This window comes from Pezoporus flaviventris, unplaced genomic scaffold, assembly GCF_033815535.1.
Source record: "Pezoporus flaviventris isolate CSIRO_AGI_PZ_B2104156 unplaced genomic scaffold, CSIRO_AGI_Pfla_v1 ptg000002l, whole genome shotgun sequence".
NCBI lineage: Eukaryota > Metazoa > Chordata > Aves > Psittaciformes > Psittacidae > Pezoporus > Pezoporus flaviventris.
This window is the reverse complement of record NW_026892550.1, coordinates 54775222-54800704: the sequence shown is the minus strand read 5'-3', so window position 1 is coordinate 54800704 and position 25483 is coordinate 54775222. Positions and strand designations below refer to the sequence as shown.

General features: G+C 40.1%; 1 long non-coding RNA gene across 1 annotated transcript; it reads left to right on the top strand.

Annotated features, from left to right (window-relative positions):
- LOC133275519 (uncharacterized) lies at nucleotides 1-19397 on the top strand. Its single transcript, XR_009745568.1, has 2 exons — nucleotides 1-74; nucleotides 19073-19397. It is a non-coding gene; the product is annotated as an uncharacterized LOC133275519 (long non-coding RNA).
- The last annotated feature ends 6086 nt before the right edge of the window (nucleotides 19398-25483 follow it).

Below are 25483 nucleotides of genomic sequence, written 5' to 3'. Positions count from 1 at the left end.
GACCATCTGGAAGCAGGAAATACTGTCAATGAGACTTTCAGAAATCAGCAGTATGAAATAGATGAGAAGACAGGGTAAGGTAAATCTACTGGTTGGACAGATCAGATGATATTGCTGGGAATATTTCTGCTCAGCAAAAAGCAGACAACACTTTTTTGATAAACATATAATTTTTGTCACCAAAGTGTTTTCAGGAAATATTTCTCAGTTTGGAGAGGAGGGGGTGGGGGGATACTCTCTGGTAGGGTGAGAAGAGGGGATTTTACTCTGAAACAGGACCTGGGGAATTTACACAGAAAGGGAGATAAGGGTTCAATTCCTGCTCTGGCTCAGCCTGGGATAGGAATTTGAGCTGATTGCATCCCACACTAATTGCTCTAACTAACAGATGTGTGTGTCTGTTTAATTTGTGGCTGTTTAACTTGGGTCAGTTTGGGAAGGCTGGGTTTTAATAACTTGTTGTTAGGGCATTTGGTGGGAGTAGGGGAAACTTGGCCAACATCATGCAGGGTGTATGCTATCACACAAGCCATGTTGGTGTACAGCCATGTCGCAGAGGTCACAGTCCTCTGGAGCCGATAACTAGAATGTGCAAGAGGAGCCCCTGACACATGACTGACTCATCCTTGGAATAGGTTTGGGGATATATTGAGTGGAAAGGAAACTTGTCCTACTTCTGGTTAGGCTTTGTATTGAGCCTTTTTTCCTGGCTTGTGATTTTAGCTTCTTCTTCCATTTTCCCCTCTGTAGTATTTTATTTCCCTTGACTTCCGTCATCTTCTCCTTGCTTTTTCCCTCTTTAGCTGTATAAATGTCAGGACTGTTGGACGAAGTAAATTAATTTTCAGAAACTAAATCTCTGATTTGCCCACAGAGCCCTTTTAGGGCAGGTCATTTATTCCAATTCAGGAGTTTTCTGGAGCATCCCAGGGGGTTCTATGTCTTCCATATCAAACTCCTAGGGGGTTCCATGTCTTTGAGTCATCCCTGAATTTAGCTATGCAAATGCTGGCTATCAGCTGCTCCTTTCATTCAGATCTGGTAACTCTCTCTCCCTGTTTTCCCCAGTCAGGTTCATCCAGCTGAATATATTTAGGCTGGAAATGCATAGTAGCCCAGATCAGTCTAATCACAGTCATCCTGTTCCTGCTGCCACTATTCCCTGGCCATGTCGTCCTGGCCTGTGGCACTTAACAAGTGGATTCATTCAGTCTGCTTTAAAGGCAGGGTTCTCTGGTCAAAGAAATGATTTCTGCCTGCTGGATGGTCATACAGCAGAGCAAGGTGGTAACCAGGACAAGGCAAAAGCCTTGTTTCCTTTTGCTCAGCCATGGCTTCTTAAGAAAACATAAGGTCGTGAAAACTGAGAACAAACTTAACAGTACTACCATCTGTAATAGGTATATGGAATGGCCACTGGTGGCTTTTGGAAAGATTTGTAGATAGTAGCTTGACCAGCACAACCTTACAGTGCATATTATGTACAATTTTAAAGCATTGAATTTAAAGGTTTTGTTTTTTTCACCACTAATAATTCACCTTCCCTTGGCAATAAATATTCAAAGGAGCCAAGACATGATGAAACCCTTTGGATGCTGTAATTGTCCTTTGTTTTTATTTAGCACAGACATGATCATTAGTATAGCTGGTTAAGAAGCAATAGCTATATCTAAGCGAAATGATTAAACCAAAGTATTTTTGGTTAGTGAAGTACTTTGGTTTCTTGAAATTTTCCAATGAAAAAAATTCTTCTCTTCTGTCCTGCTTGGGTTGTTACTCCTATCTCTTCAGGTGAACAAATTCAGGCAGGACTGACAATAGTTCTATGTCTTATGATGTCCTACTATAAAGTGTTTGTTGTCTTCTAATGCTTTAAGGAGTGTTGATGTGTTGAAGTAAACTATATCAGTCAACAGCTTATAAACAGGTTTAACAGATTGGTGATGATACTTGAGAAATTCAGTGGAAGAAGGCATCTTCTAAATATCTTAATCTGTCTGAGGCACCTTCTGGTGCCTTATGAAAGGTTACCATTATAGTGTCTGATCCACCTCAGGTTTATGGTCTAGTAGTCATGGGATAGGATGCCAGTGGGGAATTTACTGTGCCTTTGTTCTAGATGACTTGTGACGTTTACAGACTTGGGTCCTACTCTGGTATGAACTCTTTCTGCCAGCTGCTTCTTCAGAAGTGGTTGCATACTCTCCATTAGCAAGGCTGGTAGACCCATATATGTAGCAGCCCTTCAGGCTAGTGCAGTTGTCCTGCACTGTGAGGTTTATCTTATACTGTGTTTACAGCCTATTGCATGGGTCTGTTGCTGGCTGCACCTGGAACATGTAAAGTGCTAAGAAGACTCAGGAAAAAGTAGATACAAATTTTTTGTTCTGCTCAGTCAAAATGGACAGCTATCATTTTAACTATACTCATTCTGTTCTTAAGCTGAGGTGGACGTCTTTATGTTGGCTCCACTTCAGCTTCCACAGAAACAGAACTTTTTCTGGCATCAGAAAAAGATGCAATTTTCATGCAGCAGGTGTTTCAATCAAATATGCTGGGATCAAACTAATGTTTATCAAGTACCCAAATCACAGCTTTATGTACTTGGAGGGCATTGCCCATAGGGATGTAATGCATCATCAGGTAGAGAAGCTTAAAACTCAGTGAAGGAGAATAACAAATCACAAATCAACAAACTCAATTGTATTAAACATGCTGCCCAGAGAGGCTTTCCTCTGGCAAGGAAATATTCAATGCAAATTTACTATTATGAATTTTTAAAATAAACCAACTGTAGATATATCATAGTTTTTTGGTAACATAGAAGCAGTTGGGATCCATAGTTGTTTGGTAACATAAAAGGAGCTCCTTTTCAGATACCTGCTTGTTATAACCTTGGTCCTGGAAGGAATAGTTATTGCTGTTTAATCAACCTGAATTTGGTATGACAGAATCTTACCAAATACTTGCTTCTGAGGGGGTTGTTCTTACTAAAATTTGAATAACATGCTATTAAGAATGATGGTGTTTTAAATCAGTAGGGATACTAAAAGAAGTAAAAATAGACAGGACATCATGAGATTTCCCAGCAGCTGACATGTTTGGCCTATTATTATACAGCTGAGTTGATCTGAAAAGATACATGAATTTCAAGGAGTCTTAAAAGCAGTGCCAAATAAATTAAATAGATGGGAAAGAGTTTTACAATGTGTTTTGGTTAGTCAAAATCAGAAAACTTTGAGATGTTCTCTTTTGAAATTATTAGTGTCCAGGAGGATGCTGGATTATGGATTCCCCGTAACTATATCTTTCATGTAGCCTTCTAATCCCTTGTAGTTTTGTGCTAGGATCAAGTTAAACACTGTCAATTAAAGACAAATTGATACAGGGGGGGATTGTTATTTTTGCTGCTTTATGAATGGGTAGGCAGTATCTAAATAAGGAATACTGCCTTAGTTATTGTTATAGCTAGAAGATCCACAGTAGTTGGGCAGGGAACTACTGCAGGAACTAAGATACCCTGCAGTCTGTGGGAACTTGGTAGTTCCCTCTTCTGGACCCTAAACACATGGGGCCTGGCATCTCAGCCTGGCAGCTCCTAGTTTCTGGCATGGGAAATAATGAATGAATGTATAAGCTCTGGTACCCATATCACGTAACATCAGAAGTTAGTAAAAGACGTGAAGACCACAGAGAAACCAACCTAATGTTTCTCATATAATAGTTCTGTGCAGTTTTCATATGTTTCATTTCTGGAAGAAAAGTAGTATGTTAGGGTCTCTTGGTGGCATTGCTCAGAAGGGATAGATTTGAGGTGGTTCAGAGATATAAGATATTGCCCATGTTTTGCCCATCTTATTTTGTAGTTTTCTGTTATCTTTAGTTTGTTTCTCTTATTTCAGAGGTTGAAGCACTGGGACATTCTCCCCTGGGAGGGTAGGAGTCACTGTTTATACTTTGCACCTCAATTAAATCTCTGCACCATGAATTAAAGTTAGTAATAAAACCGTTTGCCTCTGTTTTCTGGCTCTGCCACTCCCCACTTTTTCAGAAGGCCTTCTCTACCAGTGCAATACCATAATTTCTGTCAGTGACAGCTCATAACAAAGCTTGTGTCAGAATATGTCTTAATTGAGCATCGTTCAACTCTTTATTTTGTTTTTAGTTTCTCAGCTCCTTTAATGTTGTCTTAATAGTTTGTTGGTTTTTGTTTTTGTTTTCTCTCTGAAAACTTCCTTTCAGGGCTTCTTTTCAAATTAACCAGCATTGAAATGATCATAACATAGCTTCTCTTATCTTTTTTAATTTTTTTTTCTTTTTTTAAATGCACAAAATTATCTCCAGTGGCATTAAGTTCAGAGATTCACACAGTCTAATGTGCATTCATAAATCTGAGCTGACTTCACTGATGTATTTGAATTTACAGTCTCTTAACAGAGATCACAGGTTGACCTCAGATACCACAATATTCTCTTTATTGGGAAATTTAGAATTTTCTGGTGCACTGTGTTCAGTGACACATTGATAGGATTATCTGAGGATGGAAAGCAAAGGCTTGCATTCCCTTCTCCTTTCTATACATCTTCTCTGTTTGAATGGTAAATTACAGGGACTGAGATTCAAGGTGATCATGTTAATAACCAAGGTTGAATTCAGAACAGCACTTTTCCTGGGAGGATCTTTCTTTCATCTTTCATGTAAAAGTGTTGGCCATGGTTTGGATTTATTTTGGTCTTTGTTCTCTCAGTAGTAGACTTCCTAAGGGCTTGTCTGTGGCTGCAGCACTGCCGAGTGTTTTTTCTCTGTCACAGTCACTTCCCACAATGTCACCCCACTGACTACTTGGGAGCAGCACTAATCAAAAGTAAGGACCCAGGCCATTAATACGGACACACAGGGTGAGGGGTAGTGGTGTGTGAAGTCCTTTAACTTGTACAGAGGTACTCTGGATGGCAGTACTCATCTTGTGCTCAGCTTTTATCGTTAGGTTTTTGCTTTCACACTGCAATTTATTAACATGCAAATACTGTCTTTATGTGTCTTGGTCATGAAGGCTTCTAGGTGAGAGTGCTTTCTTTTTACTTGTTAACTTTTTCACAAATGGAATTCTGCATCTGCAGCGACCCGTCTCTTATTTGTTTGTTTACAATACCAATCACATCCTTGTTTTATCTTGTCTCAGTGTTGTGTGTTTTGTTTGTACTCTTCTATCAATGATAATCAAGGATCTGATCAAATGTACATCTCTTTGTCTTGACTTTGTGGAGCTTGCTGATTAATGTGGGGTGGAAAATAGAATGTAGTAGAGTCTGTTCATTTAGTGAGGTTTGTATGCACAACATGATGTGTTGAACTCCTCCCCAAATATACTTTCCTTCCATGTCCTGCTGTCCCCTGTTTGTCCACTCGTGTCTTTCCAAACTTTGTTTCTGGTGCTCTGCCTAGATAAATGTTGGCCTTCTGGACAGGACTGAGGAAACCAAGACTGCATTCCTGTCTCTGCCAGTGTCCTGCTGAACCCCCTCTGCTATGTTGGCTGGAATGTGACAATATTAGTCCCTTCTGCCCCACATCTGTGTCATATTGTTGTACATGATAAGAGGACCAGATAACACAGGCCAGTGCAGCTGATCCTGGAACCTGCATTCTGCTGTGGCAGCATGGTGCTCCTCTTCTGACCAAGCTGTGGGCTACCTGAAACCCTAAGACAGGCCCTGCTTCTGCACATAGCTAGCCTAGATCTGCAATGACAGGTGTCAAAGGGTCCAGGTAATCCAGGAATACCATGAGACAAAGGTAGCTGCTGGATAGAACATGTCACGTGGCATTTACTGGAGAAATATCCAGCCTGTTATAAACCACTGCCCATACTGGGGAGCAAAGGGCAGACTAAGGTCAAGTCTTGTTTTCTTCAACATCCTGAACAGAATTTGGTCATAGCCAAATGAAGTATAGAACTTGGCTACTACAAAGCAACCTTGTGCATGCTTTGACCATGGTGGAGCAAATGCCCCCTGCATTACATAAACATATCCAGCTCCCATAGCAACAGCATCCATGTCACCAATTCAGTGATAACCATGTTGAAGCAATCTGCAGATATTTAAATTATATACGATTGACTTGTCAGTTTTGTCACATATGTTTATATACAAACAGATCTCACTACTAGCGCTTCCAAAAGTCACTAGGAATGTGTTAGTGCTGAAGACTCAGCAGCTTTTGCTGGTTGGATCTGACCTGAATATTAATCATGTTTTTCCTTAGATGAGCATTAAATCTTTTCTGCTTCTGGAGACCAACATCCAAATTCAAATATTTAATTTGCTCGTTGACATTTATTAAAATAGCTCCATGCTTGAATATCAATTTAAGGCAGCAGTCCTAATTCTGTTAGTCTAGATGACGTTGGAAGTAAATTTAAATCTGATTGAGAAGCATTTCATACTCACTAAGAAGAGGAGGAAATGAAAGGTCAGTGGTATAAAACATTGATATCTTCAAACACAGCAGAGTTTAAGATTTTTGGTTTTTGAAGTAACTGAATGAAACCTCAAAAACAGTACAATAGGGACATTTCAAAATGTTAGGAGAGGGGTCTTCTAATGCTTCCCAAAACAGGCCTCAGCATCCTAACGAGGCAGCGACCTCCTCTTGCTTAGAGATGAAATAAGGGATGTTTGAAGCCTCTCAGTTCGTTTATGTTTAAGTCTTACTGTGAAAATTCTTGGCTTGGTAGGTTAAATATGGATTCAGTAGAGATGAATGTGTTCTGTGAGCATTTTGCTACACCAGAGGAGAAAGTTGCTAATACAAAGGTTGCCATTTAAGTGGGAAAATATACACATATATATGCACATATATTTTAGAAATCCTACTTTTGAATGATATTAGACATGTAAGGTCTTTTAACTTCCAAATAATATGAGGAAAGACATTTACAAGTATAAATGTGAAGGAAAGGCTGCATTTTTCAGGTAAGATGAAAATAAGAGAAAGGTGGACAAGAACCTTTGTTGACCTCTTTAATCAGTTTTTCAAGTAAACAGCTGTTTACTTCTATTAATAATTGGCTTATTGGGTATAATTCCAGTTTTACACCACTTGCTTTTATGATTGCTTGTACTGTTGACCTGGAAAATTTAATTGTGAAATTATTGTTAAATTCCTTTTATTGTGAACCCATGTGGCTGTGATAGAAATGTGTTTAATCCCCTAGGAGTAGGGATCAGCTAGAAGCATGTAAGTACAAAGGATTATTTTTTCTCTTTTTAAGAAAAGCTACTGTATATTTACAGATCAGTAGATTGGTACATATTCTTTCAGTACAGAATAAAGGGCTAGTTCTTATTGCAAATAGTGTGAGGTTTGGTTTGAGGGCTTCTGTTTTGGTTCACTTTCACTGCATTTCTCTAGAAACACTTCTTTTGGCCCCTTTGAAGTGGTCTTGCTGTTTCCTTAACCTTGGCTATCAAGCTGTGCTACTAGTGACCTGCTGAAGTCAATGATAAGTGAAACTTCCCTATCCTAAAATACAGCTATCTGCCAGCATGCACAGGGTTCCAGTGACCAATAACAGTTTGAGTAAAGCTGGTTGCTTACCTAGGAGATACTGTTCTGGATTCCCAATGGAGTATTGTACTGAAAAGCCTGAAAACTCATGAAACAACTTGGACCAAGAGTCAGTGTGAATTAACTCCAGCTGGGATTTCATACTGGAAAGTTCTTCCTGGGTGCAATATTTCAGGAATGCATGAGAGGTAGCATCTGGTCATATTAAAGACTGCAAATAAAGGACATTGCTGGTGACAATTATTTTGTCAAATGCCTACCCTAGGAAAAAGTGACCATCCTATTTTGCAAGCAATGAAAAGAGACACCAGGCCTAGTGCATTATGTAGATGACATCTGTTGCTTTCTTTTTTGGCAGACATGGCTTTTCTCTGGGAACTAGGAATTCTCTGTGCAAAGTTTGGGGTCAGAAAGAACTTCTGTTGATTACATTGTTTTGATAAAGATGCCATGAAAATCTTTAAGCAACTTTAAAGGTTGATAAGGCTTTCCAAAGAGTAATTTTGTTCGTTTGGTTTGCAATTGCATGGCAAAGTACAATGATGCTTCATTGTCTCTCTCTTACTCTCAGTTTAGTTGAAGGAACACAGAACAATTTATTAAGGCCTCTGGGTTCTCATTTTTTTTTAACTTAATATTGAAAGAAAATTACAAAGTATTCATGGTCTCAGTCATTCAAGAAGAGGAATTTGGCCCAACACAGTTACTCTCCCACTACAGCTCCCCACCGCTCTAGTACTCAGCTTCTCTGAGAAATGATGCTCACTGCTTATTTACACAATCCCTTTAACAGCAGATGAGCAGCTTCGCATATGCTGTTTGCGGAACATGCCTTTCTGCAATCTGGAAAGACTATGTAGGAGACAGCTGAGTCTCTGTACTCTTGTAGTCTTTGAACTGAGTCCAAGCCGTGTCAGTCTTCCTAGGCCTTTTGGGCTGAGAAGGCTCCTCTTCACAGCCAGTAGAAGACAACTGAAAGCAAACTGCTTGGTCACCACAGCACACTCTCTGAGATGAGATCTAGAACTTGTTAGGAGAATCCCTTACCGAAGCCTCACAGCATTCAGTTTTAGAAACACCGAAACATCCCCAAAACTGTCATTCTCCATTTCTTGACAATGTGGTTGACACCTCCAGGTTCAGCAATTCTGTGGAAGTCAATCACAGAAGTTTCCATGATGCTTGGAATACTTTGCAGTCTGATGAGCAATCATACTTTTGGATCTGGTCTGTGGTCCTGGCAGTGTGGAGATTTGAGATTCATAGAATCATAGAATAGTTAGGGTTGGAAAGGACCTTAAGATCATCAAGTTCCAACCCCCCTGCCATGGGCAGGGACACCTCACACTAAACCATGTCACCCAAGGCTCTGTCCAACCCGGCCTTGAACACTGCCAGGGATGGAGGATTCACAACTTCCCTGGGCAACCCATTCCAGTGCCTCACCACCCTCACAATAAAGAACTTCTTCCTTATATCCAATCTAAACTTCCCCTCTTTAAGTTTTAACCCATTATCCCTTGTCCTATCACTACAGTCTCTAATGAAGAGTCCATCCCCAGCATCCCTATAGGCCCCCTTCAGATACTAGAAGGCTGCTATGAGGTCTCCACGCAGCCTTCTCTTCTCCAGGCTGAACAGCCCCAACTTTCCCAGCCTATCTTACACAGGAGGTGCTCCAGTCCCCTAATCATCCTCAGATTGATTGGCTTGTACTAAAGGAGGCAAAAATCATCCCTGAAATCAGGATTTCCAAGCTTCCCATGTTCTGTGCTAGGCGTCAACATGTGTCAAGCATGTGTGTACGATTGTATGGACTGTGGCTTTTCTTTACACAGAAGATGTCAGAGTCTGGGACTAGAAGAAATCTCATATTGAAAAAACTATTTTCTTATTAAATAATATTTATCTTTATGTCAGAAAATTAAGTATTTCCAGTTTGAGGCTGAATGCAAAACAGGTCATTATCAATGTGTCTGTACTCTCCTCCATCACACTGTGACCATTCAGGTGGAAGGTCTATGTGAGTACACTTCTCTATTTCTCTCCGTCTTAGCTAATTTTTAAAGATTTAGATTTGGGGATGGCCTGTTTTATTAGCTCTTAATTCTTAGTTTGAAAATGCTCTGAAGTGAACTGTTAGTTTTGCTTGAGCATGTTGAAGCTCATGATCCTCCTAGCCAATTTCACCAGGGAGTTTCACAGATGTTAGCAAACTGCCAAGAAGATGCTTGGGTTTACAGCAAGTCTCTATCCTAAAAACAGCAAGTGCATGAAGAATTAGTGTCAGCCTGTTTAGGTAACACATGTGCTTCAGTCATGTGGGCAAAGTGGTCCCCCTGAGAGAGCAGCAGTCCCTGGAGGACTTGTCCCTAGGACTGCTGCTTTCCTTTGGCTGCTATATTGAGTGAGAAGCCACAGCAAGCAAGCCAAAAGAAGAAAGATTATGCTTGTATTGCTTCATATTTAAGGCATTTTGAGCACAGACGGTTGAAGGTTACATACCCTGTTTTCAAATACCAAGGCAAAAAAGGACTACTCAGTTCTTCCCAAATGATTTTCCTGGCCTGGGTCTGGGGACATTTGCTGTAGGAAGGTGCTGTTTCCAGCAGTGTGAAGAAAGAAGCATCACACAAGTTTCTGTTTTTAAACTGATCTTAGATAATAAATGAACAGATTTTCTTGCATCTCTTTGAGGGTGGGTGTGATGTCTTGGTCCTGTGTGCATAGGAGAAGTGCTTATTTTATTGATGAGCTCAGAAAGCAGCTTCTAGTGATCTTTAGATCAGGCACATGTAAAAGAAGAGATAAACATGATAGCTAATGATACATAGTAAAAGCAAGCCTTTAAAAGTTGTTCAGGCTCCTGATTATGTCCTCTTTCTTTGTCATTTCTCCAGCCATGTCCAGGCTTAGATTTATCCAATCTTTCTACATCCAAATATTGCATTCCTGAAGGATTGGCACAGCTAGGAGCTAATGCTGTTTGTATATGATCTAATAGAGATACAGAGCTGAAAGACCTAACACTGCCAGCTGGGTCTAAACCTTCTCACTATCTGTCTGTGCAGCTGTATGTACATGCCAGACTGGTTAGGAAAGGAGATTTGCTCATTTTGATGGTGCATTGTTATATGTTTTATCAGCTCTAGCAAGAGAAGGAAAATTCACTAGAACTGAGCATTTTTATGAACACTATGGAAAATCTTGGCATCGCATTTTGGTTTTCCTCCGTTGTTTATTAAACTCATGATTGTGACCAACCCCTTTGCCTTTGGTACAACATTAAAGATGTAGGCTTAAGCATGAGCTAAATCCTTTTTATAAACTACATGAGAATCACAGGCCCTGGATAGCATGGTTTATGTTTATTGAAAGAAACTGTTAAGGGTGTAGTTGCTGTCCTTCTATAACTTGTCTGCTTTGGCAGGGAGTGGGAAGCCCACAGCTGTGTCTAACTACCTGTCCACTCCTGCCATTAATTGTAATATACATATGTGACCAGCTTGCCCTCAGATTGCAAGGTAAACAGTTTTAAAATAGGGCAGGTATTGATAGACCTTTGCTAAAATGCTTGGGTCTTTTTTAACTTTTTACATCAAGTTTCAGGGAGAGATGAAGGGGATACATTAGAGTAAGCAAGTTTTTAAATGTTTCTTATTTCCCAGGTGGGTAGGGTAGGCAATGGGTACTCATCTAGCTTTTTTATTCTCAAGTGCTTAGTATAGGACAAGGGTCTCTGCCATTGGCCTAGCATATGCCATTCAGAATATCTTCCATATTATCATCTCAATGCCCAGATGGGACCTGTTGCCTGCAAACTCAAGTGAATCATCCCAGCTGACTAAATCTATTGTGTTGCATATACCTCAATGGCTGCAAAAAGATCTTTGTGTTTGGGAGGAGAAACTGATTTGCATAAGCTTCATTTTTATTCATGCAATAGCTGTACTCTGCCAATTATGCTATAAATAAACTAATGTGTAGGCAGGTAATGTATAGTACATTCATGCCTGTCCCCTCTGTAGCGAGAACCATGTAGATACAGACAGTGTCAGAGCATTTCAGGGATTACAGTTTCTTTCACAAGCTGCTCAGGGAAAATAATTGACATACCTGCATGCCTGCAGCACTCTGAGTATACAGCAGGAGAGTAGATTTCATGGCTTTAAAGCCACATGCTGTGTTTTGGAAACTCATCACTGTCTCTTCAATCTTTGCAAATGAGTACAAGCAAGGACCTGATACGCTGTTTTACCAGGAGCCAGTTGTCATATATGGGCATGTCAGACTATTCTATTTGGGTTTCTTAAATGTCTGCTTTCAACGTACGCAGCTCCCCAAAAATTAAATCAAACCTAAGTAAGTTTGCTGTACAGATAAATTCTATTTGACTCCAAGGATAAAGGGGATATAATTCTCAGACCCACCTCTTCCAGTGGGGAGTCTGGAGGAAAAGATTTATAAATAAAGGTTGTACATAAGTGGCTGAAGGGATATATGGAAGTACAGAAATGGGTGAGATGCTATGGAAAATTTTATTATATACCCACTCATGCTTCCATGCTAGTCTACAAACCATATTTCAAATGCTACCTGTAATTAAAGAGTAATTTTTAAAGACATTCTGAAGTCAAATAGGATTTTTCAGTAGAATTTACACTCCTCAATGATTTCTACAAATGGATCTTAAGCTCCTAAAACAGGTAGGTGGTTTGGAAAATTTTACCCTGTAGGGCTTATTATTGATACTTATTTTGAGTTGCTGGCAACAAAATTCTTGTTCCTTCTTCATGGCTTAGACCTATGCACTGCTGGGAACCTGAACAGAGCAGCTGTGTTTCCTGAAGCAGCAATGCTTGGTGACACATTTTAACTTAGGGAAAGTAAATGTCACATGGAAAGTGAAGGGGCAAAAAATACTGAAGGAACTGGTTTGAGATAGTGAAGGTAACCTATTGTACAGATCATCCATTCCTGTATTAGTAGAAGATACCCCTTTGGAGGCTTTTTACGGCCTGTGAGGAGGTCAAAGCCAATATGGGGGGACACCTGTATGGAGTCCTGACAAGGAACTAGGGGCAGAGGACCATCTCCTCTGGTGTCCTTAAGTTTTTTCCTAATCCTTCCAAGGTGGTGTTCAAGACTGGATCTCTGTCACAGACTAGCTGTCTCTAATTTTTCTCTCACTTAATTATTCCATATCTTATTTGCTCTGCCAATGCACCTACCTTTTTTTTTTTTTCTGTTCCTGTTTTAGTGTCTTCAGTTTTATCCCATCCCACTCTCTCAGGACTTTCTTCCCCCAATCCTAAATCCAATTGAAAAAAACGCAATCTTGTAATCAACAAATCTTCTTGCTTGACTGACTCTGTTCAGACTTTTTTTAGTTTTCCATAAGAGAAAACTGACAGTTATCATTTGCAAGGTGCATGACTTATTTTTCCTGCTGCTCACTTCCAATATATTTTGCTGCTCTGGAAAGGCAAATAGTTTTTCACTTTCAAAGTTTCTGTGTTCTAAGTCGTAAAAAAATTGAAGGTTTCATATTGTAACAGCAATGAAAAGGTATGACTGAAGAATAAAAGTTCCACTAGAAGTTAATGTGTGCGTGCTTGTACATTTGTGTATCTATTCATAGATGGAAAAGGGCGGATAGGTTGTTTTGCAGGAGGAGATGGTTGTTCTTTAGTCCTGATTTTTTTAAAGCTTCCAGGGGAATTTTTCTAGGGGAGAGACTCAGGTAATTACATGGTGAGGCAATTTCTTCAATAATTTTAAAATCTCCTAATCCAGTTGGAAAAGGAGATACTTAAAGTCATTGTGCTCCTATGTGATTAATGAGAATTGGTGGCTGGAAGAGGTGAGCTGTGCAGATTACTGCCCTTGCTGAGGGCAGGGCACCAAATATAGCCCTGAGAAATTGTTAGGGAATAGCTAGATCAGGGTCTGGCTTCCATGTACTGGACAGTATAATCTGCATGAGTTTTGCTTTAGATTAGCCACATAGCTTCTTCCAGGCAAGACTGTCCAAGAGTAAAAGAGGTCTGGGGAAGGTACAAGTATAGTATCATGGGACATGCATCCTATAGGTACAGGATGCCCACCTTCAATGGTTTCACTGCTCACTGGACAGCTTGTTTGGGTGGGCTTTTTTCCATGCAACTTCCACAAACACCAAATTATTCCAATACTACGTAACACTGCTGAAAGATATTAAAGGGATTCACTCACAGGAGGATTGTCCTGTGGCTTTATCATTTCTTACCAGTTAAAGTGTAGATTATGGGATTAAATATACTGTACACTGCACTGAAACCAGCTATGGAGTACAGCCATTTATTTCTCAAAATAAAATAAAACCGGGACTTCTTGGATATCCTAAAATAAAGTTGGAAATACTAAACATGGAGGCAGAAGGTGCATCTTTTAGGAGAGATACAAGAGATACACATCTTTGCATAGAAAAGCAAAGTAAAGGTGATATTGCTACGTGGAGTTCTAATACCGGGTTGCCTGTCATTAGAAATGTTATCATGGTGGACATGTGCTTTCCTTGAGCTCCAAGAGAAACTAATCACTCCAGTTTCTCTTAAGAATTTCAAAAAGTGCTAGCAAGAGGCACCAGCTTCTTTCCATTGGTACAATGGCAAGCCTGATGCCCACTCCTGAGAAATTTTCTCTTCCACTGGAGAGAAATTCCACCTGTCATAAGTTAAACTTAGTAGATGTGGGATTTAGCCAGCGTAACCCAATTGAAAGTTTTGTTGAGGAGGTTTCATTTATGCTTTTGAGTACTGTATATTTTATCTGTAACTACAAAACAACATCCAAACATTTTCTACAAAATTTCTACAAAACATTTTCTACAAAATGTTTGGCTGTTGAAGTATGGTTTGGGATGGTGACCTATGTACCTTAGCTTGCTACTTCTCTTACTCGGTGAAGCAGTAACCTGCTTTAGATTCCTTGATACAGTTTTTCATTACTGTTAAAAACAAGTGTGCCACTCCCTTCAAATCTTATTCCTTCTGTTTTATGAAATGCTAGGTCTGCTCCTAGAAGCATTGATAATGCATACAGTTTGAAATTTCAGTATTCAAATACTGACAGCACCTGGTACATGAGAACCTATTTAAGTTGATAAGGCAAAGCTAAGTGAATCAGATTATGTGTTTCCTAAGTGTACTGAATAAAATGGTGTGTAACTCTTATACCCGCATTGCTCTTTATGAAAATGTCTGAGAAGATGCTTTAATTCCCACTTGAAAGTACTAGAATTTACATAAAAAAGCATAGAATTCTTAAATTAAGAAGGATATCACCAGTTAGCTAATTGTCCTGCAGGATATTTAGGTTGCCAACACCTTCTTGGCAGAGCTGAGCATAGAGAAAATGCTAAAGATAGAATGAGAAGTTCACTATATGGGATTTCTTTTTTCTGGAAAACCAGAATGGGGAGTGATGTCAGACCTTATACTGATCACTGGGGGTGCAGAGAACCTCAGTCTGAGGGACAGTACTTCTTGTGCTCTTTCCTTGACTTAAGAGAAATGTGTTAATGAATCATCAACAAAACTTCTTTAGTCCCAGGACTTTTACCAAAGACTTCACAGGCGCATCTGCTTTTGCTGAGGCATAGCAGGAAAGTGTTGGCAGGATCAGAGCTCAGGGAGTAGCACTGCAGGGCCTGAGCCTTAGTGCTTGTGTTGCTCCAGGCTTCCTTTTATTTAAGAACAGCAGCTCTTTATGATTAGCTGGTATGAGGTAAGCATGTTATAAATCTGCAATTTTAGTTGTTCTGGAGAGTTTCTCCAGTGGTTTTGGACAGTTTAACTGGAAAAGTGCCTTACAGGGGAAGACTGGAAAAAAAAAAAACAACATGAGGAGACTGGAATGGAAGATGGGGCAGCTGGTGTGAAAGAGATTTCACAGGTTTTTATGTTGCATGGCATGGAAGATTCATCTGAGCTGTCTTTTCTCTGGAAGGCACTTTACATGGTTCAAAAAAAGAGCCATCCCCTTACATGGGATGTGACCCTGCATGCTGACATGCATGTTCTTTCTAGTGTGCCTTCCTCTGAGGGTGACATGCCTCCTTCATGTGATCCTACCATACAGGCTGGACTTCGTGTTCTGAGTCTGACTGCACCTTAAGTTCCACCTGATCAACCCATGCTTTCTCTGGAGACTTTTCAATCATTTCACATCTCATTTAAGGTTCAGCAAGATACAGAAGCCTTACCAGCTTGAAATAATCCTATTAGTCTCAATGGGCTTGCTCAGATACTCCAAGCTGGAAGGCGCTTTGCTAGACTCTAGAACACGGCATGAGGAAAATGCAGCTTTTGTTCCTTTTGATTCCTTAGAAAACTCCCCTTGGCTCTGAGGAAAACTTCAATCAGGAAACATTTCTAGGAACATTAAGAGAACTTTCAATTAATAAACATGGACATCATAGGGCGCCATTGCTTAGGATAAGTAGGTGTTGTTAGCAGTCCTTGAAAAATCACAGTTTTAAGTATTCCAATTCAAATTAAAATGCTATTGGTACTTGCAGTTGCTGCACAAGAAAGAAGAGAGAAGCAATAAGATGCTTAAAGGCTGGATTCCTACTGATGTTGATAGGAAAACTTGTCTGCTTCACAGCAGTCTGGTCTTGCCCACTTTTCTATACTTAGCAGAGGAAACAAGTACGATGGCCTGAATGCTGCTGCTTGGGATGTGCAGTGTATATAGGCTTTTTAAAGTCAGAGCCTGTGTTTGTTTGTAAAAAGCATTGCAGGGCTGATGCACTTTGGATTGTGCACAACGCAAGTTTAGCTCCTTAAGCCCTTACCTATCTCATACCAAACTGCGTTCTGGCCAATGTCACCAAACTGGAATAACAACATTGTAATCCTGCTCAGGTCTTCTAGGTTTTAACTATGATTGTTATAACCAGGTTGTTAGGGAAGAGAAAGAAGACAAGGGATAAAGGAGACATGCTCAGAATTCAACTAGGGTTATGAGGCAAGCTGTGGAATTAAGTAACAAACACATCCTGCCCCTTCTGTGTACCTCTCATTATAAAAGCATCCTCACCTCCCACAGTCAGAAAACTAGTGAACTGCCTGCTTTCCTGAGGGCATCTGTTTCCTTCAGGAGCTGAAATAATCTCAGGCCTTATGACCATTTGGGTAAAGGAAAAAAGTTCCTGAGATCTTTGCTGAGAGGTAGCAGAACTTCAAAAAAAACGAATGGCAGCAGGAAGAAAATACACTGCAAGTCACAGGGAAATTTTATCTAAGGCCCTGCCACTTATCTATTGCTTCTACAAACTGCCCCTGTCTGCTGGCTATGCTGAAACCATGAGAGAGCTCAGCAAGTTAAGATGAGAGACCTGCAACTCTAGGATTTGTGCGTGAAGGCTCTGAAGAAGTGGAGCATGGCTGTGTCCTTCCTGGTGTCTGGCTGCATGCCTCTACAACATGCCAGAGGTTCCCATTTCAGCTATATGCAGCAGTAATGGTGGCAGCAGTGTGGTTTTTGCAATGGTGACAGAGAAGCTGCTGGCTGTTGGATGCTTTAGGACTTTTCTGTTGTACCTAACTGGGACTGGAACTCCCTAAAAACCTTGTCCTGTGTGTGGTTAACAAGTGAAATCTGGCTTTCAGCTCCACAATATAGTGATCCAAGGCAAATGCTTTACAGAATTGTCTGTAAGCTGGTTTTTACAAAAATATATCATGGAGCATTTCTTTCATTAGCTACGACTGAAAAGGCATTGATTTATTATATCCCAAAGTACAGTGAGTCATCACCTCTTAAAAATCTTCAGTCTGATTCAATAAATGATTCCTTATGTTGGGCTAGAACTTTCAGTTTTATTTAGAATATTAACTTGGTAAATAAATGTTAGAACCTTTTTAATGCTTTACATAAGAAAACTTAATCTCAGGGTTGTAAACAGTGCTGCTGCTAATCAGACTGGAAACACTTCCAGCTGGCATTTCTGAAATCTAAATGAGTCCATTTTATCTCTTCATCTTCACAAACCTCTCATTGTGTTGCCACTCCAGAAAAGGAGAAAAATAATTCTGGCATCACTTCCAAAAAGACCATGTGTCTATTGAAAATGGCCTAGAGATAGCTATAGACACACTGTTTAGTACAATTTTTATCATTATTTTTGATACAGATTCACCACAAATGGTAGCTTGCAGCAAAATCTGGTTTTGTACTGACTCAGATGGAATCATAATCATCATCAAATCATCATAGAATGGCTTGGATTAGAAGGGACCTTAAAGATCTTTGGAAACTTTCAACAATAGCACATCTCTCATGCAGTGGAAAGCCACAGACTTCCCTGAGCATGTCTTGCACAAACTCGGTGTGTCATGACAGTGACACTGCCTGGGGTTGGATACGTTCTTTGTAACCTTGTAGTCCTTGTTGGGGATATGTGTATGGGATAGCAGATCGCCAAGTCTGCCACTCTGCTGATGATGCCACCCCTGTCATGGGCAGGAACACCTTCCACTAGACCAGGTTGCTCCCACACCCCCATCCAGCCTGGTCTTGAACACTTGCTGGTATGGGGCAGCGATAGCTTTTCTGTGCAACCTGTGCCAGTGTCTTACCACACTCCCAGTGAAGGACTTCTTCCCAATATCTAATCTAAATCTACCTTGTTCCAGTTTAAAGCCCAAATTACCACATGCCCTGTTACTACTTTCCCTTGTAAAAAGTCCCTCTCCAGATTTCTTGTAGTCCCCTTATAGGTAGTGGGAAGATGCTCTAAAGTCTCCCTGGAACCTTCTCCAGGCTGAACAACCCAAACTCTCTCAGCCTGTCTTTGTAGAAGTGCTCCAGCCCTTGGATCATCTTTGTGGCCCTTGTCTGGACTAACTCCAGCACATCCATGTCACTGTACCTATATATGTATCACCACCTTCACAGTGGTGATGACACAACTGCTAAATCTAAGCCTAACAAATGCACCCAGTGTCATTATCATATATGTAGATATTGAGTAAGCAGAACACAGCTTTGAACTGATATTTTTGTGAATGTGGAGAGCATACTGAGGAAATAATTGTCTTGACTGATGTCATGAAGTCTTGCAGACCCTTTGTAGAAATACACTGTTGGATCTCACAGTATCTTTTGATTTACAGCTTACTCCTGTCTAGATTCCTTAGTTATGTTACAAGGTTGAAGAGCAAGGCAGAATATGAGCCTTTGTGGGCAGATCAACGAAAAGGAGCAGTCTATGAGATGAACTATGCTATATAGAGCTAAGAAGAGCCAAACTAGAAGGGCTGAAATTTCCTAATGTTTTTACAGGACAAGTGAAGAATCTAGTCAAGCTCTGGAACTACTTATATTTTAAAGGGCTTAGAGATGCAAGAAACCAGTGAGGGGCCTGGGGAAGAAGTGATGCCTCAAGGAATGGTGGGAAGCTAGGGCTGTTTAACAGATGAAAACACTAGCATTTTTGCCACTTTTCCACCAGAGGGTAGAATCTCCTGTGGTTTGCAGCAGTTATGGGACTGCAGTCTCACAAACCCTCTAGATACTTCCAAAATTGGAAGCTAAACAATCTCCCACAAGTTTCACCTGCTGGATTTGAGACTGGGAGTTTGAATGGTAACTGAGTTGCAACTTCACTGAGGAGGATTGTAGCTGCTATGTGATAATCAAATTTGGTTTGCTTGACACATAATGGGATTATTGATTAGACACCCGCAGCTTGTCATTTCAAATCACATCTCCTCTTCATTTCGAAGGAATGAGTGACATAGCCTAACATGCTCAGCATCATTAAATGGAAGCAGTTATTTATGGTGTGCATCAGAATTTAGCACTAATTCCCAGATCTGACAGAAAATAATCACTTTGTGCAAGGCATTTTTATCTTGCTGTTAAAAAGTGTATCAAGAGCTTTAGATAAGAACTGAAGCTGAAATGCCTTCCTAGTCTATACCTAGATGGTCTCATCTGCAAAAAAGAAGCAGGGAGTGGCAGGTCATGACTTAACACAGTTCCCGATCCTTCAGTAACTTCTGACATATTGTGGCTGATCCAGATGTGAATCGCATGTCAAAGCATGCTTATGCTGAATATCATCTTTGCAAAGTTCTCTTTAAGCCTTACTTTCCCCATACACCACTAGATAGCAGCAGCAACAGCCACGGGCAGATTTTAGTTGTCACATAATGTACTATGTAAGGCTTCTTTTAGGAATTTATAAGACATTGCTTCTATTCAAAAGGAGTGTTATTTACCAGGACAGGTTTAATGTGCTTTTATTACCTCCTCCTTTTCTTGAGGAGAAAGGTGCATGGCACCTGAAATTGTAAAGGAGAGACTGTGGAGGGGAACTGTGCTCTTGCTACTGACCTGAAGCTGTTGGATTTTTTTATCCTGAATCTCAAACATCTCTCCTTCAAAATCTCCCTCTGATAATTTGAAAGAGTTGAACTGGAATCTTGCCAGAAGCAATTATTTCAATTTAAAGTAGCAGTACATAAAATCAGACTGTTCACCCAGTTCTTTCGCAGATGTTTGTGCCATATTCTTCCAATGGAGCTAAATAGCTCTTCTGGATAAAAGTACATTTGATAGTTTTTGTGAATAGTTTCCTTGTCTTTATGACAGTACCTATGTAAGACACCACCAGCCCCACATGTGGACTTGTCTGGAACACCTCTGTAATACAGAGTCCTATTCTAGACTTCGTACTTCCAAAGTATTGTGAGGTTGGAGAATGTTTGAAGAAAACACACATGGTTAAATGAGCCGGAAAAATGCACATTATACATGGAGGCTCCAGAAACTGTCTGTTTTTGTCTCATCAAAGCAAAGATAAATGAGCAACTTCCTCATAGGCTATAATTACCTCTAAGGGATATGAAAACATTGACAATTGACAGCTTTGAGCTTGACCCTAGGAAATAACAAAATCCAGTAGTTAGAAATTGAAATCTGGAGTGGAAATCGGATACAAAGATTTAACCCTGTGGTTAACTAACTGTTGGAGTAATGATGTTCAAGTTGTGTGATTGGTGATTTTAAAGCCAAATTGTGGGGATTTGCGTATTCCTTAAAACATATACTTTTCTTCTAATACAAGTTAAAGTCTTTGGTCTGTATTCTCTCAAAGAATGGGCCAAGAGGTTTTAAGAGCTTAGCTCTTGTTTTGGCAAACAGATGTTGTGCAGGTGATAATCTTCTCTGAAAGACACCCTTCATCTTTAAGTTTCTGAAAGGGATGAGGACTGCATTTCTGAAAACACATTCCCAACTGTGGGATTTGAGACTATGAAGGACTGAGTAAATTAATTTCTCTTTCTTTCCATCCATCAGCATGGTAATGGCTCTAGAGCAAATCAGACCTTATGTTTTGAATTCTTCTGTTACTCCCTCGCTTGTATTCTGTCATGCCTGGAATTTCCACAGCTGTATTTGCATTACACCTACTATTTAGGCTTCCTAAAAATCCCACCTGCCCAAGAAGAATGCAATGTGAAGGCTAAACCTAGTCACACAGCACATCTGCAAACTCCTACATAATGGATTCATTTCTTCATGTACTCCATGAGCTCAGTTGCAATTGCTTCCTGCAGGATTATGTACTTCCACATCCCTTCTGATGTACAGCAGCTGAAAGGGGCCGACAGACATTCTTTTCCTCTGCTCAGTTTCCTTTGCTCTAAGTGTCCCTCCCCACACATGTTTTATTGTTTGTTATTTTTTGTTCTAAATAACTCCTTGGACAAAAAGGGATCATCTCCATGTTTGGTCTGGGTTCAACATCCGTATGCCTATGCAAGGCTAAGCTAAATTCATGTTTTGCGTTTGTTCCCAAACTGTAGCTGACTCTTCACTCATCTTTAAAGAAAATAGAGCTTTTCTTTATTTAATGAACTTCCTGCTTTCTGTATAGCAAAAAAAAATCCAAAGTGGGGCCATGTATATATAGTTGTATCAAGGCTAGCCAACACAAATGACTTGTTTAGACTGTTCTGTTCTTTAGATTGTACCTAAGGATCTGAGTTGAATGAAAATCGGAACTGATGCAGCTGGGCTTTCACTCGCTGTGCTCACTTATTAGTTTTCCCTTCTTTATGAATCCAGAGCCTCCATGTGATAATTACAATATCCTATCAATATTTATGTTAACCATCAAATTTTAATCCCTTTGCATCCCTTTCTTAGCAAATGCAGCGTGTGACAATATCTCCTGCATATACCTCAGCTCAATTCTAAATCTCCTATAATAAGAAACATCTGTATAATTTGTGACAAACTCTCAACATTTTGTCACAAAAATAAAATAATGACTTTTTTTAGAACAGAAATGCCCACCTCACCTAAAGTATGATATGTTTTAAAGTGGAAGCTCTGAAATCTCTGGAGATATATGGAATATGATACTGAAATAAAACTGTAGGTTTATTTTTAGGGAAACAAGGAAGAATTCAATCCCATAAACAATGAGTTATGATTCTAAGTTATTGGAAATAAATTTTGCTGTCTTAGGTAGGCAAGCTTGTTCTGCCACAAAAACTGATTTTCAATGGTCATCTGATTCCTTGAAGGAAAAAATAAATGGCATTTTAAAATTTCCACTTATGTTTTAAAAACAGGGGAGAAAAATATTTTGAAAACAGTGTGTGACAGCTGAAATCCATGGTTTTGTAGGCTTTTAGTTGTTGAAAATAATGGGAGAAAAATATCCATTTTGGAGTAAGAGGTGGAGGTCTGTGTGGGAAGAATCAAAAGTGAGATTTGCTACACTTCCACTGAAATGTGCATTCAAATATTAAGTGGCCTTAGCTGCAATTTTAATGTTATAAGTTTTACCTCTATCATAATTGTCAGAAGGTAGACCTCATTTTCTTCTTGTTAGAGGAATGCACATGTATTATAGATTATTTGCAAGGACAGCAGAGGTGTCTACAGTTGACTCCAAGCCCAGACTTTCATACCAGCCTTTTTAGTGGCCTCCAACTGGCCTAATTGTCACAGCTCTGCTGAATTGCTGGGTATAAAGTTTGCCTACTGTACCCTGTCCTGCCATGTAGCTGGAGCCTTTCTTCATGCTGTACTACTTGACTGGAAAATGGAGCCTGATGAAAAATCAATGTTTGTATGCCAAATTAGGATTTTTTTCTTCCCCATGAGTCACTTTGCAGTCTGCATTGAATTTTATCTGCTATTACATTGCGTAATCACCAAGTCTTAGATGTTCCCCTCAGCTCAGGCAGTTAGTTCATCAGGCAATCCTCACCTCTCCTGAATAACTTGGTATCATCGCTGGAGATGAGAGGACTTGCTCTTACGTGAGAGAGAACTTGGCCCAGTGTCATTGCAATGAGAATAACGTGGTAGCATAAAAAGCCAGAATCCATTAGGGTTGAACCAGCCATAAGGGCCCAGGCTGGGATCAGTGAATCTGATAGCTATAAACCAACTCTGACATGCAAATGACATGCAAAAAAAAACCTGCAAGAAACCTGACTGCCTTCCAAGCCAGCCTTAGTCATGGGAGTGGTTGAGTGACACTAACTGTACCTTCCTACATTGGAAAAGGGATTTGTTCAGTAGCATCTACGTGCATCATGTCTGGGCCACAGACAGTTGGTCATTTGGCTCCATCTTCTGGGAGAAGACGGAACCAAAGTCACCTGAGCTGACATTTTGCAACTCTTGTCACACCTAATTTATTGGTATTTTATTACTCTTCATTAATGCTTCCATGCAAACTCACAATGGATACAAACTCAGCGGGAAGCCTATTGCTTTTCTGGAGTCATTTTAATGGGAGCAAGAAGTCAGCACACAAAAAAAGTGCTGAAAATCAATAGCTTTATTGTTTTCCATGGCTAAGAAAGGACAGTTAGTGAATGTTTGACTTGCAATTTAACGGTGATAGAAAAAAGCAGAGCCCAGGTAAATGGCTCTTTGATTCCTGTACAGTTTTGTAGAATTAGCTCTGACTTTGCTTCAAGCAGCACACTATTTGTTCTCTGTTTCTGGGGCTTTGAATACAAAAAGGGGACATGGCAATTATTTTTATAGCAGCCTTCAACTGGGTGCTGTAGTTGGTCAAAACACATTATCTGTTTGGGATAGAGGTTTTGACCATCACAGTCTTCCCATGCAACATTCAGAACTGGGGGCCAGCTAACCAAGCTGCAGTCACATTTACTTACTTGGGGGATTATTTTCACGTTTCTGTTTTGTCTTTGAATTTCTCCACTGTTCCAAAATTCACAAAAACTAAAAATCTCCTCAATTAGATCTTTAAGACTTTCATCTCTGAGGGCTTTTGCTGTGTGCCTGCTGTTGCTTAGATACCTGACACGTTAGTCCGTTACTGGGGGTACCAGGAAGATCCCACAGAGCTTCCCTGCACTCTGTTTGGGCTTAGGCAAAAGCAGCAGCTGGACCACAGTCATTCACTGCATCTGTTGGTCGACTGCTTGAGCTGTGCTTGCTTCTGGTGCTCAAGATGTTGCTGAAGAGTTTATGTGGTATCTGTTGAGTGGTAGCTGGCAGGCTGTGGCTTTCACAGTGGGGTTTGCAATCCTGGGTGACAACTGTGTGTTTGGTGTGCATGCAAGCCAAGAAAGGGTGTCCCAAGGGTGAGCCCAAGGAAGCAGGTAGGTGAGGTTTTGCTTAGGTACTGAGAAGAGGTGAGTCTCCAAAATGTGTGACTCTACTAAATGCACTGGGGTGGGGGAGCAGAGGAAGGGAACTCAGGCCCATGTTGTCTCCAGCTTTACAGAACACAACCAGGCCTTTTAATGAATTTACGACAACCTGAGCAGTATTTGTAACAGAATCGCCGTGCATGCCCTCTGAAACAAGGTAGGACTGCTCAGAGGAAGGAAAAATTAGTTTAACTTCTAAAGCAGCCAAGCTGTGGGGTGGTAGAGCAGAGCAGTAGTTCCTCCCCTGGGGTTCTGCACATGCCCAGGACAGACACCCTTCAGGTTATCTCCAATTAGTGGAAGGTCAAGCAAGGCTAATCAGGAGTAATGAAGATACCTGTGAGTCTTGTTACTGCCCAACACTGGGGGATAGACCTCTGTATGGAAGCTGTGTGGAGGAACATAAGTAAAGTACTTCATCTCTGGAAAAGCAGCAGCATCTAGGTAAGTGAGACATGTTTTGGAGCTTCTTTTTTGCTGTTCCTGTTTTTATTACACTTTAATTCCTGTGTGAAGCTTAAATATTTGGCTTTGGAGGCTGTGGATAGTGACTTGTTGCTGGTAATGAGTTCCCAGAGGTGGTACCTGTTGATACCTGACCAGCTCCTGTGGTTGGAGCTGGTTTAAGTACAATAGCTGATTTTGCTTTGGAGTGGTGATAGCAATGCAAGACATGGGAAAGTGTCCCTAATGCCAAGCTGTGCTGATTATTGGCTTGTCAAATAGAGTTCAAGGCAAGTTTATTTTCTGTAAGTGAAGTGTTAAATCACTTAAATCTGTTCTGATCAAAATTCAGCAATGCTTTATATTTTGCTTCTTTTCGGTGTAATTTATTAGGGATGACTAAACGGTTAATACACCTTTATATAAACTGGCTTGACATAGGTTGCCTGAAAGAATGGTTTCTATTCATGTACGTCATGTCTACTTTTCAAGTAACATACTTACAATGTTTACCGTGTATTTATTGTACCTTTATGAACACATTCTTAGAGGAGTCTTGACAGAAAAGGAAAAACACCTCTCTTTTTGTCTTCTGTATGAGGCAAATTTTGTTTAAAATTTGTGGTTTTGACTGGAAAATGACTTCTTAATGTCTAAGATGAAGCTTGTTAATGAAGCAGTGTGCACTTTCATCATAAAAATCTATAATTTTGTAACTGAAACTTAATAATGTGGTAGTGAATAACCTTTAATTTAGAATA